The sequence below is a fragment of the Diabrotica virgifera genome, chromosome 6 (assembly GCF_917563875.1).
Source record: "Diabrotica virgifera virgifera chromosome 6, PGI_DIABVI_V3a".
Taxonomy (NCBI): domain Eukaryota; kingdom Metazoa; phylum Arthropoda; class Insecta; order Coleoptera; family Chrysomelidae; genus Diabrotica; species Diabrotica virgifera.
In genome coordinates this window covers 123,307,110-123,323,144 of record NC_065448.1, presented here as the reverse complement: position 1 = coordinate 123,323,144, position 16,035 = coordinate 123,307,110, and the positions used below count along the sequence as shown (strand labels likewise).

Below are 16,035 nucleotides of genomic sequence, written 5' to 3'. Positions count from 1 at the left end.
GCAAGACGGTCGGACATCAAGATTCTGACTGTCCTTCTTTATCATCATTAAGTAGTCCAATTAATCAAACGGAAACTGACCATCAAGTGAACGTACTCAACTCTGCCAATAAAGAATATAGCCAGCCAGAAGAACAACCACGGAAAGAACACGAAGAAGGTACCCAGACATTAAAGGAACCGAAACTTAACATTACAAAAAATCACGAATTAACATCAGCCACAAACGACCAAACCACTTCCATACAAACAAACAAAGAACTACAGATTTCGTCACAACCACAAATATCCCAAGATTCAGTAATTGAAAGCGATAGAAAAATCTCTGAAGCTATTCATGTTACTAAAAGACAAATTTCCACTTCTCCCGAAATCCTTGAAAATGACCTACCTCCTCCCACTACTGAAAAACAAAAAAATAAAAAGCCTAAAACTCAAGATTCTATTCCAGATATTCTCAATGAAATTAAAGAAAAAATTGAAAATAGAATCCCTTCCTTCACACTTTCTTTTCATGAAATATGTGATTTTCTGTCAAATTCCCTTCACTCAAAACATCCTGAACTTATTGCTAAAAATTATTCAAATGAAAGCGATGAAATCAAAGAACTTCTAAACTTTATATATTCTCAAACACAAAATAAAAGTTTAAAAAACAATATTACCAGATTGAAGAAGAAACTACTTCTAAGCAGTCTTTCTTCTACTGACGAAACTGACTACGAATCAAGTTCTCAAGTAAATAGTTAAAATGGCCAATAATACATTCATATTACAGTGGAACCTCAATGGTTATTTTACCCATATAGAATCCATCAAGCTTCTTATAAACGATTATCTTCCTTTAGTCATATGCATAGAAGAAACCCATTTCAAACATCAAAATGTAACATTAAAAAATTATGTTCCTTTTCTAAGAAACCGAGTTACAGATCATTCAAGCGGCGGAACAGCAATTTTCGTAAGGGATGACATAGAGTCAACCGAAATACAACTGCAAACAAACCTGGAAATAGTTGCAGTGTCAGTCACCCACAAAATGAAAATCAATATTTGCAACGTATACTTACCTCATCCTACTGATTTAGATATAACTGAACTAAGCAATGTTTTAAACCAAATTCCACACCCAAAAATAATATTAGGCGATTTTAACTGTCACAACAGTACCTGGGGAAGTAACAAAACCGACAAATGTGGTAATCTCTTAAACAATCTCATCGACAATTTAAATTTAGTGTTACTGAACACTGGCAAATCTACTAGGTTCAATTCATACAATGGTACATTTTCAGCTATAGATCTCTCTTTATGCAGTCCGTCGCTAGCTACTTTATTATACTGGGACACATTGGGGTATTTATATGATAGTGATCATTTCCCTATCACAATAAACATAGATACTAATGATATATTGACTTTTCCAATTCACCAAACATGGAAAATAAAGTCAGCTGACTGGGATTTGTATCGAACACTTATAGAAGGACAAACAAACAACTTTAATTTAACCAATACCGCAAACGAAAATCTGGAACTATTTAATAATATTATTATTTCTGCAGCAACAATCGCAGTGGGAAAAACAAAATCAAGTAAAAGGCAGCCAGTTCCTTGGTGGAATAACGAAATTGCGCAAGCACTTACTTTGTCTAAACACGCTTTCAACGTTTATAAGAAACATAAAACTATCGATAACCTTATAATTTTTAAAAATCTCAGAGCAAAAAGCAGACAATTGATCAAGAAAGGAAAACGAGACAGTTGGAAAAAGTATGTGGCTTCAATAAATCCTTCCACTCCCATAGGCGACATATGGAACAAAGTACGCAGAATAAAAGGAACAAAATACTTCCGAGGCATAGATACGCTATCATACAATAACCAAATGCATTCAAACAAGGTAGCTATTCCAGAAATACTAGCAGATATATATGAACTTAATTCTAGTGATTCCAACTATAGCATATCTTTTTTAGAATATAAAAATCTAATGGAATCGTCAAATATACAAATCACCGAGAGCGACAATCCAATAAACAAACCCATAAGTCTTCAAGAATTAGAATTTTGTTTAAGCGCAAAAAATTCGACGCCAGGACCTGATGATATCCACCCTCTTTTCTTACGAAATCTTCCTCTAAATGCAAAACTAATATTAGTTGATATTTTTAATAATATTTTCATTCAGCACGACTTTCCTGATCTATGGTCGCAAGCAACTATAATTCCAATCCTTAAATATAATAAACCAAAAGACGATCCAAATTCCTATCGTCCAATCTCACTTACTTGCTGTACCTGCAAACTTTTAGAAAAAATCCTTAATTATCGTCTTAAATGGTATCTCGAAAACAATAACCTAATAAGTATCAGACAAAGTGGATTTCGTACGGGTAGATCCACAACAGACAATCTAATAACCCTTGAATCAGCTGTACATGAATCTTTTCTGCACAATCAAAAACTTATTGCCGTATTTTTTGACATAAGAAAAGCTTTTGACACAACATGGAGACATCTTATACTAAAAACACTTCAAGAATGGAATGTCCAAGGGCATATGTTGTCGTTTATTAAAAATTTTCTAGAAACACGAACTTTTCGAGTTAGAGCCAATGGATTCACATCTTCCAGACGAGTACTGCAAAATGGCACTCCACAAGGATCTACTCTAAGTCCTACACTCTTTCTGATTGCAATAAATAGTATTATACATCAAATAAAGCTGCCTGTATTTACTAGCCTATATGCAGACGACTTAGTCATTTATCTAAAAACAAATAATGTAACTCTGGGATCACATATATTGCAAACGGCCTTACATACAATTGAAAACTGGTCGCAAAACACGGGTTTTATATTTTCTGGCGAAAAGACACGTTATTTAATTTTTAGCAAAAGGAAAGACTATCCTAATATTCAATTAACACTTAACGGAGTTATGCTGAAGCAGTCAGAAGAAATAAATTTCTTAGGACTTTCTTTTGAACGTGACTTAAAATGGAAAAACCACGTAACGAATCTGCAACGTTCTTGCCAATCCAGAATTAACCTACTAAAAATGCTGTCAAATACCTCTTGGGGGGCTGATACAACAACTTTACTTAATCTATATAGATCATTAATAAGAAGTAAATTAGATTACGGCTGTTTATGCTACGATACTGCTAACAAAACTTCTTTAAAAAAACTTGACTACATTCAAAATACGTGCTTGAGATTGGTTTTAGGTGCCACACGAACTAGTCCAGTAAGTAGTTTACAAGTTCTGGCTAATGAACTCCCTTTAAGCCAACGAAGGCAACTTCTATCACTGAATTACGTTGCCAGAATTTCAGCAAACAAAAGCAACGTAACCTACTCAACAATATTCTACAGAACAAATATATCTTCTGATCATTACGAAAACATTGCAAGAAATATGCTACCATTTCCTGAGCGAACAAAACGTATTGGTTTTAATTTAGAACAGTTCAGTCTCACTATACCCATTCATGTAAATTTTCCTCCCTGGATGATCAATCCTCCAAAAATAGATATGTCTCTAAAAGATCTCCCTAAACATTCCACACATCCTTTCCTTATCCAGCAAGCTTTTAAAAATTTAATTTCCAAATACCCAACAACTCATCGAATCTTCACTGATGCTTCCAAATGTGATGAAGGACATGCTGCAGCTTATATCTGCGGAAACATCAAGTCTACCGTACGAATCCCAACAAATTGTTGTATATATACCGGAGAACTTACAGCAATTCACCAGGCAATGAAAAAATGTGGTTCTATCCATGAAAGCAAATTTGTGATTATCACCGATTCAATGAGCGCATTACTTGGGATAAAACAGCTATATACAACTCACGCTATTCTTCTCAAAATCAAAGAAGAATTATCTTATCTACGGAATCAACAGAAAGATATTCTCTTCATCTGGGTACCTTCCCATATGGGAATAATTGGCAACGAGGAAGTGGACTCTCTAGCAAGCAATGCAACTACCGACCAAAGTATTTCTATCACAGATCAAATACCTTGGACTGATCACAAAGTAAATATCAAAGGTCATGTCCACAGAACGTGGCAAACTACTTGGGATCAGACTAACAACAAACTAAAAGAATGCCTAAGTCAAGTAGGAACTAAACTCATGTTACCAAGAAATAGAAAAGACCAAGTCATCATCAACCGACTCCGAATAGGACATACGTTACTAACACACAAGCATATCTTCAACAAGGAGGCCGCTCCGATGTGTACCAATTGCAACACGCAACTGACAGTGAAACATATAATTATCGAGTGTCCAGTGTACCAGAAAGAAAGGATCGCGTGTGCTCTTAGTGACAATATTAAAAGTGTACTGACTTCAAACCTAAACTCCTTATTAAATTATCTCAAAATGACTAAACAATACACCAGATTGTAAAGCATGTTTATATAATAATATGTATCTTACTGTTTGTGTATGTCCCCCCGCTAATAACCCTTAGTGGTTGATGCGGGTTTATGTGTGTAAATAAAAAAAAAAAAAAAAAAAACTTTGAAGAGATATTTATCTGATTTTGGTATTTATGTAAGTGCTCTATATCATCCTCATGCCCATAAAATAGTTTCAATATTTTTAGATACTATATATTATTCGACTAGTACACCAAATAAACATTTTGCAGGATCCTTGGGATTTTAAAGCTCTTTCTCTATCTTGTTTTGTAAAATAATTTTTTGAGGATCACATACATATACATTTATAATAGGATGTTTCATGTTCTTGTACTCTTGTTTCTCTTCCTGTGCCATCCATACAGTGCAAATCTAAAAAAAACAACATAACAGGTGATTACATGGGCAGTTATACTACTTACAGCTTACTTTGTATCTAATCTATTATCTAGTACTACTCTATTAGTATCTACCTACATAAAACTTTTGAAATCTAAATTTTGGATATCAACATCAACCTTAATACTTAAAAAATAAATAATAATGTGGAAGTTACACGTACCTACCTAAAAGTTTTTGAATTGCAATTTTATCAACTGGAAAAGACTGCAACATAATGAGTTTGAAATTATGACACAGCCACAATATTTATTGTTTCAATTTACATGTAAATAAAATAATAATAATAATCCTAATCACTTGTAAAAGTAAGGTTAAGATTTTTGACTTGAGAAAACAGAACTGTCAAATTTAAAACCAAACTCTTATAAAATTTTAAAATTCCCGCTAAAAGGAATCTGGCAACATTGCCGTCGTTTGCTGGACATTTAATCTCTCCCTAGCGCCTTACGGTAAAACATGGCGAATACGATTCGTATCGAGTGTTCGTAATCCCACTGCAGTTCTCCATACTCCGACGCACTGTTGCTGCACTGTTGAGAGTTCGCAGACCTTTCGAAAAACAAAGATATTGATGACGCGCTAATGGATATTCTAAAAAGGCTATTCGCTCCGAGCGTTAACAAAGTGTTCAAGCAAAATCGACCGACCTGCTCATGGTGGCGGTTTTTTGAAAGTTTGTAAGGACGCTTTGGGTATGTTTAATGGGACATTTAAAAAAATACCGTGTCACGCTAGTGATATTATGTATTAATATAAACAAAAAATAAAAACTCACTTAATCTGATAAAAATTCTTCACTTTCCAATGTTGATTATAAGTTTGATTATGTATACATAACCTCACTATCGCAGTTTAGGTCAATAACGCCCGTTTTCATAATTAACTCAAAGTGAACATTAACTAAAGTTCACTTTAAAGTTGATATTTACCAATATGAATTAACTCCCGGTTTCATAATCAACTTAAAGTGAACATTAACGCTCGGTTTCATAATCAGTTAAAGTGGACTTTAAATTTTAAGTTGGTACCTCTATCAATGCAATTCATATGGGTAAATGTCAACGTTAAGCGTACCCAGAGTCCGAAAATTGAATTTTTTGAGTTTTTTTGGGTTATAATTGAAAATTATTCTCTGAAATCTTCTCCTTCCAACGATATATAACACATTATAGTAAAAAATATCCATGGTTACAAAATTATGTGTTTTTTGAACGTCTGCACTCAACTTACCGTGTACCGGTAGCTTTACAACAGCCCATTAGAGGGTTTTATGTTTTTGCGATTTCCCGAATACTCGGTTTTTAACTTTTGATGTCAAATATCTCTGGATCCTTAGCTGATAGAAGGTCCAAATTTGTACAGTAGTTGTAGATAGATAATATCAAGTCCCGCGTAAAGTTTTACTGAAAAATGTTCAAAAGCAAGCAAAATAAAAAATAAAATCCAAACTTTTTGGTTTTTTTTTGTAAGAGTATTTTTAAAAAATTTAAAACAAATGTTTCCTTCACTCTAACTTTACAGAAATCCACGAGGAAAAATTTCCTGTAGTTGGCTGTATACCATTACAAAAACATAAAATCCTTTATAAAAGGTATATTTATTAAAATTTTTTTATTTTTTTTTAATAAATATACCTTTTATAAAGGATTTTATGTTTACAGAAATCTACGCGGGACTAAACAGTGCGGGACTAAAAGTTTATTTAATTACGTTGATTAAATTTTGATTCGTTTTAATCATAAAAACATGTAACCTAAATTTCCGATTTATATCACCAAGCTGCAAAATTTTGGAAGATATTATAGTCGATTCGCTAATCTGAGACACAACTCTGTAGTGATGTTAGTAATTTTTTTTGGGAAGTTTGGTTGCTAGAAGGACTGGAAATTACTAAAAAACCAAATATACCCCCTGCTCATAGCCAATATTATTAATAGTAAACAGATATGAATAACATAAACCTTACGCCCATCAATAATTATTTATTTACACCATTATAATGTACCTACCTATTGATAACAAATGAGAAAATTCTTTATTGTATAAAATAAAAATATTTTGACGAAATAAATTTCACAAAATTTTATGAGTTTAGTATACACTCCCACTAATTCCAATAATTCTTCTTTTTTTAATGAAAGAATAAGTTGATTTAAGTAGATAATAGTGTGAGGTAGGAATTTTTGTGTTGTACCCTGTTGTACCTATGTTTCCTACTCTGAATCTGTCAAAATAAAGTTCGGCTGAGCGAATTTAGTTTAGCTGCTTTTTTATGTTTTTTGAAGTTGCTTAACATTGAAATCACTTTGCGTTGCCTACATTTGGCGCATGTCTGGGATATAAACTGTAAATATTAGCCAATAAGTAAAATAGCTGTTAAAACCAAATATTTTTAATGGTGTTATTTTGTTTGTCTTATCAACTATATTCATATTCTACTATTGTATAAATTAATATTTTATCCTATTTCTTATTCTTAAATAAGGAACCGGTAAAATACCAATGAAAATTATACTACTGAAATATAGATGGCGCAATATAAACCAGGATTTAAATTTTGACATAGGGCATTCGAGTGAACAGCTGATTATCCACACCAGTGCAAGTGGAAATGACAAGGTTATGAATTAAAGAAAGACAAGATTATGGGGAAGATTTATGTACGAAATAAAGATGTTCGTTAGTGTAGAAGATGGCAGAGTTAGGTTCAACAAATTTTGATCTATTAGAAATAAAAACTCGTAGTATAGAACAGACTCTCCTTCCTCTTGTTAAACAGGTAATGCTGCATTAGTTGCTTGTGAAGAAGACCCACAGTGAAATGTGCATGTGTTGTATTTAAAGTGGGTGTGCACTCAGCTTTGTAAAATAAATAGTATTAGTTGTTTGGTGTTTTTTGTGTTCTTTATTTATTACAAGTTTACAAAGAAAACAATGTTTATATTATTTCATATACACTTGAATTTATCATAAATTTACATCTCCAATCAGCAAAAACCGGTAGCACTACTTCCATACAGACAAAAATATATTTTCTTTCTAAGATGTTGAGTTTTATACCTAGCTATAAATACTTAGTAGATTGTTTATTTTTGTTTGCATATCCAAATATTTATTTTTTTAGCTATGATGTCATCACCGTTTCCCTTATGAGGACATTGATGATTTTATGTGGAACATTCAATACCTTTAGAGTTTGAGCAGATCAACTTTAGAGCTGAGTTCTCATATACCAATAGTTGATAAGTGGATTGGTGACAAAACACTGTAATTAAACTAAGAAAAATATTTGAATAATATATTAATTTAGCTTAAAATAGTGTATGTTTTATAAATCCTAGTATTTTCTTAATTTTTTCAATACTTAGTCAGTTATTGTGCAATTACTTAATATAAATAAAATTTTACTAGTTTGCAGAATTTGAGCTAAAATAAATGATCAACTCTAGAAATATGACAGAGGGCAATTTCTACATTTTTTTCACTTGATATGGTACATTCAAACTCTTTGAAATCATGATAATAGGCTGTTCCTGATATGTACACTAGATACTTTATTTCTCTTACATCTACGTCATAGAATATTGTATGTCAGACAATGTAATATTTACTCTTATATTGCTGTTATCTTGCCTAAATTGTTATTTGATTTATTTTTTACTTTTGGTGACTTATTGTTACTCCACATCCCCCTCTATCTTTTTTTTCTTTCTAATGATGTAGTGGCGTCATGTAAGGTGTTCGACTATTTCTATTCAATTAAATCTCTCCTGTGTGTGTTCTTTTTGCTTTAGATAATGAGTAGCTAGCCATGTCCTTTATTTGGTCTGACCATCTTGCTGGAGATCATCTTCTAGATCGTTTACCTGCTACACTGACTTCAACGATCAGTTGTTCGATGCCTTCTCTTCTTTTAGTTATATGTCCAAAATATCTTGGTATATTTTGGTTGATAGTTGTGGTGAGTCTAGTGTTTATGTTAAGTTCTAGTACTGAATTATTTGTGTCTTTATTATCTAACTTTTCAAAACAGAATTAATTACCTATATTCATGCTTCTACACTTACATAGTTTATTTTTTGCAGTGTATTTTTAGATAAGCAAAATTATTTGTTTAATGTTTTATAATTTGTATTTTCAAGTAAATTTAACAACGGATGCTATTCCAGTGGGACAGTTATTATTACTTCCATCAGGATTCCCCATTCTAAGCCCTCCCTGTTATATATGCTATTCAAGTACTCCTGTTTGTAACGTTGTTTCTCTTACCTGTCTTACAGCTATCACGGCTTCAGCACCTATCATGTACAGATAGATTAGCTTCATATAGTTTTCCTGTCGTTTATTTTTTTGTTTAAAAATTAAATAATTTGTCAAAGCAGCGAGTGCTAATAGCCATCCAGCAAATAAATAGTTTGTGAAAAGTTTAACAGAATATGTATGACACTAATTAATATAACTAGGTAGTATGAGTAAAGTATCATTTTATTTACAGTTTTTTTAGTATGGATTCTCTTCTTAGTAGAGATTTATACTCTCCTATATTTTGTACCAATATTACTATCCTTAAAAGACATTCATCATGAGAATATTTTCTGACCACAGTCAGGTCATCCCATTGTCTTGCTTTCTTTTAAAAACTATTAATAAATATTTTTTAATCTTGATGGCTTCATATTTGTTGTATGACATTTGAATGACATTAATCGTTATTGTATTCTCTCACTTGATTTACGTGTTCCACCACTTATTATGTTTATATAATTTTTCTTGGTAATCTTTCATTCTATTACTAGTAAAGACTTTATATTTATTATATTAATACATGTGAATGAACACATTCACGAAGTTGGAAAAAGTTTATTTAGGTACATTGCTGAAGGCTTTTTAACTATAATTTATCACTATTATGACATCACTATTATCATAAGTGGAACAGTGTTAATATCATTTCTGAAAAATAATATTTGATATGAAAATTATTAAGTCCTTGGCTTATGCCATGATAGCTGAGGTTGACTATATTGAGAGTTCAAGTAGGTGTTTAATTCCAATTTCTTTACATAATATGCTGCTTTTGTTGGAAAATTGATTTACCATTGAATTTAAGAAATATGTACCTAATTGTGCAAAAAATATGACACCTAGGTAGGTATAGGACATCTGCATATTCGAAAGGGTACATTTTTAAATATTAATGCTTACAAAATGTTAACTCAAAACAGTGTATTTGGGTATAGGGAATCATTATAAAAATGTTATTTTTAGGCATAATCAGAAAATACCATAAAACTACAACATGTTTCATAAGAAAATATTTAACTTTGAGTTGCCACATTTTATTGGAACATTTTGTATTTTCCAAAATAAGTTTACACTACATAATAATAGCAGTCCGATACAAAATATTAAACTAACAAAAATTTTAGAACGCTTTACCACTTTAACAAAAATTTTCTGTCCTGTTATACAGTGTCATACTGCTTAAGTTTGAACTATATGGGAACTTTTTTATTATCAATTTTACAAAAAAGTTGTTCTTTATAAAAAGTTCTGCCTGGTTTAAAACGTAAGATGAAACCATCTGATATCAGGTTTTATTAATTTTATACGGCTACGTATGCCAATAAATATGAATTTCTCTCAAGGGTAAAGGTATAAAGTACATACTATTTATATTTTATCTTCTTCTTCTTCTTAGCCTTCTGTCGTCCACGTTTGGACATAGGCCTCTCCCAACTCCTTCCATCACTCTATCTCGAGCAACATATTTCCAATTTGTTCTGGATACTCTTTTAATATCATCAACCCACCTCCTCAGTGGTGTTCCTCTCGGTCGTTTATTTTGGTAAGGTCTCCAATGTTGTATTGTTGCATTCCAACGTTGGTCTTTTTGTCTAGCAGTGTGGCCTGCGAAGATCCATTTAAGTTTGACAACTTTTGTTGTTATGTCGTTATGTTATATTTTATAAATATCGAAAATTGTTTTTACTAAAAGTTGTTTGGAATTAAAAACTGTGTTTTGATATTATTATGTAATTACCTTGCTTCCAATTGAAAAAAACATTGTTTTTCAAAGTACCCATACCCAACATAATTTTTATTACAAAAATATATGATAACTCATTAATTATTAATTTTACAAAAAAATTAAAGCTCTGCATGGTCAAATCTAAGATGTAGGTATGTCAAAAATATGTATTTTTTTTCAATTAGATGGGATGTAATTGCATATTAAAACCATTTTTCTTTAACTTTTCTTAATAACAATTTTCGATATGGTAAAATATAAAGGTACTAACTCCTGGAAGATTGATAAAATTTTATACCTGACGGTTGCATCTTAGGTTTCAGACCATATTTTTTCGAGAGTGGGCGATTTTGGAGACAAATCCCGAAACAGGTCGATTTTTATTTTTAAATTGTTATATTTTGAAATATAAGTATATATATTACTCATGACGTTCTGGGCATGATGACGTAATCGATTTTTTTTATGAGAATAGGGGTCGTATTCTAGCTAATTTGAAAGATTATCCAATTCTCCTTTATTTAGTAATATAAACATTAACATAAATATACAGAGTGGCCAAAAAATATTTAATATTTTAATTATGTATGTAATTTTTTTGTTACAAAAAATTTGTTTACTGCTGATAGAAAAGCGAAAAAATACACTAGGCTGCAAAATTAGCGGAACACCTTAAAAATGGGACATGTTAGATGTCTCGAATTTCCTAAACCTGTTGTCCGATTTGAGTAATTTTTTTAGTAGGTATGTTATGACATTATTATTTAAGAAAATCAATGTAATAATATTGTTGCTAGACAGGTAAAAATGTCATTTTATACCGGATGTAATAGTCATACTGTTTTTCCTTAAAGTTCGGAACCTTGTAAGGTTCTAGGAGGTGGCAAACGCTCTGTCGTTGTCTTCTGCCAATTACTTATGTTCCACAAATGTGCAATCGGGTTAAAATCTGGACTATGCAATGGCCAATTCAAAGGCCGAAGATTTACTTACCCTTTGTAACTATTCGGTTACAGTTCATGAACGTGCATTAGCAAAAAATTGTTACCGATATAAGGAGCCAACGGATGGTAGTTAAGTCCTTCGCTAAGTAAGATCACTGCTTACTTAATACGGACTTAATTGAAACTTTAAATAATATATCTACAAAATTTTCTAACAAACCAGACACTTTTAGACTGTTAACAATTTGATATCTATTAAATTGTTAATTTCTCATAGCTTACTTTAGGTTTGTTTATTAAACTAAGGAGAAAATGAGGATTTATTGATGAAAAACATGGATAGTTGTTGTATTATCCAACATAAAAAAAGGAAAAAATGTTAATAAAGCCTAAGGCTACAATTGAGTTTTAATTTCAATATTTTATATATCTATGCTAGAATATTCTACAGGATGTTCCGAACATAAAGAAAAAACACAGTATGATTGTTGCACCCGGTATAAGATGACATTTACCTGTCTAGCGACAATATTATTACATCGATTTTCTTAAATAATAAGGCTATAACATACTAAAAAAATCACTTCAATTGGTCAACAGATTTAGAAAATTCGAGACATCTAACATGTCCCATTTTTAAGATGTTCCATTAATTTTGCCGCTTAGTGTATTTATTTGACTAATTAAAATTTGTTTTTCATTGAGATTAAAATTAGACCTCCGTGGGGGGTCGTGTTTGGTGCAATTCGATAGATTTTTCAAATATATTGAATAAGTGTATTTTTCAGTTTTTCGATCTGATGTTTATTTCGCGAAATATCGCGGGATTCGTATTTAAAATTTTAAATTTACCCCCACCCCTCTCCGTGGGAAGTCACGTTTGGTATCATTCGATAGATTTTTGAAAAATATTGAGCACGTATTTTTTAGTTTTTCGATCTGTCATTAATTTTTCTTGTCAATCAATATACGCTTTTTTCTTGTGAAACTTTGAGACTCACCCATTTCCTTACGCTCCGCCCAAATCGTCAGATATTTGAAATATACACTGTTTTGCATGTATTTAAGTTACCTTATCTTCGTGGAATGAAGTAAACACTTCTGTTGTATGTAGGCATATATGAATTTATTAAAAAATCGTTAAAAGTTATCCTCGAAAGAGTGGAAGTACAAAACGTTTTCGGTCAGACTGACCATCATCAGTGTAAACGTCCAGTGTACAATTGAAACTAGCCACTTCAATAGGTATAAAATTTTTCAATTACTTTTACACTGGACGTTTACACTGATGATGGTCAGTCTGACCGAAAATGTTTTGTACTTCCACTCTTTCGTGGATAAATTTTAAGGATTTTTTAATAAATGCATATATGCCTACATACAACAGAAGTGTTTACTTCATTCCACGTTGTTATATTGAAGGTATACAGTCAACTATACAGGGTTTACTCCCTTTTAAAGTTTTACCTTATCTTAATCTGACGATTTCGGGTTTTTCTAAGGATAGATGTTTTTTTCGGCCCTCCATTAACGAACTCCCCTGCATTAAGAGCCAATATATAGTAGAGGTACATTTTCAGGGTACAAGGTTTCTCCCCATGTAATAATCTGACGCGCCTGATTAACTGCAAAAATCCCCGCTTGGGCTACCCTACCATAATCAGCTTGTTGGCGATACCAGCGAAGCTCAGAGCGAATACACTATAATACTGTCTTCACTCATGCGGTTCTTTATCCCTTCTGGTGACAAGAGAAATAAGAAATCGTAATATCCGTTGTCATTTATAAAGATGTGCAACTTAGTTGTACAAATTAGATAATGTAGCAGAATTGCTTGTATTTGTGCTAGTGTCTTATTAGAATTTGATAAAAATATTATAAACCGTATCACAAAAGTCATACCAGTACTTCTAAATGATCTTGGTTAATCGTTAAAAATAATCACAAATTTTTTAGCATACATTAGGTAATGAATAGATACAAATATAAAAGTATTAAACTAAAGGTCAAACAATTAGGAATGCACGTCATAGATTTAATGACATCAAAGCCCACCCCATCGGTACAAACTTAACTGCAAACAAACTCAACAAATTTTTCCTCATATTAATTAGTTTTTTCGCTACCGTCAAGTTCAACAAGAACGCGCTGTTGCCAAATAAAAAACATATGTATTTACAAAACCAGCTACCGGCTACACTGTTTCTCTTTATCTTTAAGAGTGTGAAACAAAGATTTCTATCTGTACTATTTATAAGTGTCAAACTAGCATTGTCCTATAGAAGGTTATGCAAGATTTTTGTTTGTTTATTTTTTTTTCTTCTTCTTTTATGGCCTTTGGGAGCTGTACCAATTTAGCCAGCAACATTTCTTAAAATTAAAGCCTAACTAAACGTACCATACAACAAAACTATACGAACGTAATCGACCAATCAAGGATAGGGAAGGAAAAGTGAAGTTGGCTAAAAAATAAACTGTTAAAATATAAACTAAATAAATAAAATATAATTTGAAAACAATATTTTGACATTATATTTAACCTCCAATATTATGACAGACGTCAGATACCATTTACAATCTCACTAAATATAATAATGACGTCATATAAACTCTTCACTAATTGTAGCCAATAAAATGTTCGCTGTAATAGGAAAGGCATGTCAAAAAATCTGATTATTCCCTATATATTTATTTAAATTTAGAATATGGTAACAAGGGAAAATTACGTGCATTCCTTATTTTTTGACTTTTCTTTTACATTTCAATGGTGAAGATATGATCAAAATTACATTTTGTTCTTTTTTGGGATGTTTAATGGTTTTCATTCTAATCATTTTTGTCTGTAGTCGAATTAAAAAAATATTCGGCCCTACAGGACCAAATTGATTTATTTGATTGGCAGGTATGTTTAACAGTATTAAAGTAAATACGAAATGAGATTGTATTATTCGGGTTGTGCTGCTAGGGCTAGGCCTTAATCGTAATGGGAAATATTAATACCTATGAAATGCAACCAAGTCTTTCACTATTGTGTGTATGATGGTACTAAAAGATCATCAGAGATAACTAAAATCTGTGGAAAAATTTTGTACTTTAAGGATCACACTGACAAATAAATTTTTTTTCTGAAAAAAAAAATGCACGTGGAACAGCATCTTTGGGTAATTGGAATGTGTTTTTTTATTATACTAGGGGTCTTTTAACCGGGACAAGACATTTCGTAACCCCACAAATGGCAACGGACAATTCGTAACGGTGGCACTTTGTAACATCGAAAGTTCGTAACTATAACTATTAGGCCTGAAACACGCGTATCAAAAAAAGTTGATTAATAGCAAGCTGAAATGAAGTATTTTAAATGGGAAATAAGCCACAATTTTACAAAAAAAAAAATGAATTTATTAACGTTTCGACGCCCAAGTCGGGTGTCGTTGTCAAAATACAAAATACTTAACTCTAAATAAACAAAAATGTTGTTGCTTAGTAAAAAATTCTTCTAATAATTTATTTAATCTGACTCATTTATATCGGCAATTCAGACATATATTATATATTTTAAAGTAGAAGACTTTAAAATGATATTGCCAATATTGATGAGTTGCGTTCCTGGGACGACTTTACTAAAAGCTGGTTCATTCGATTACATGAAATCAACCCCAACTCAAGAATATCCGCCACAAAAAATCATAGCATGTGATATGTCTTTAAAAAGACAACAAATGCAACGATGGCAGTAAAATTCTCGCGCTAGAGATTCCATAAATCCGTAAATCACGAGGGAAAACCAGGAAAAAACCTCGTGATACTATCCCGACTTCGTAAGTATTTGGGCTTACATTTAGTTTACTCTCAAAACTAATACCAAATTCTGACTTTAATGTATGTATGCTATTTTAAATTATAAATAATATTAATAATACATAGATATTATATAAATAAAACTAAAATATAAAATATGTACTAACTCGATATGTTAATGACTTACTAATCGTGGTATTTTCTTTATATTGACTTCCTCTTTTAGCATGGGTAACCACATCCTACTGCATTCTACCGAGGAATTTGCGACACAATTGGTTTCATTTAGCATAATTAGAGCCGCTTCTTTGATTTTTCTCTTTTTACTATCTGTTTCTTTCAGGACTATACTTGAATCTCTCCACTGAACTCTATGTTCATTATCCCATGCATGTTGACATATTTGAGATCTATCAAA

The 16,035-nt window shown here is 31.6% G+C and overlaps 1 long non-coding RNA gene across 1 annotated transcript; it reads left to right on the top strand.

Annotated features, from left to right (window-relative positions):
• Positions 1-7,301: 7,301 nt before the first annotated feature.
• Positions 7,302-8,264, top strand: LOC114333946 (uncharacterized). Its single transcript, XR_003653036.2, has 2 exons — positions 7,302-7,623; positions 7,969-8,264. It is a non-coding gene; the product is annotated as an uncharacterized LOC114333946 (long non-coding RNA).
• Positions 8,265-16,035: the final 7,771 nt, after the last annotated feature.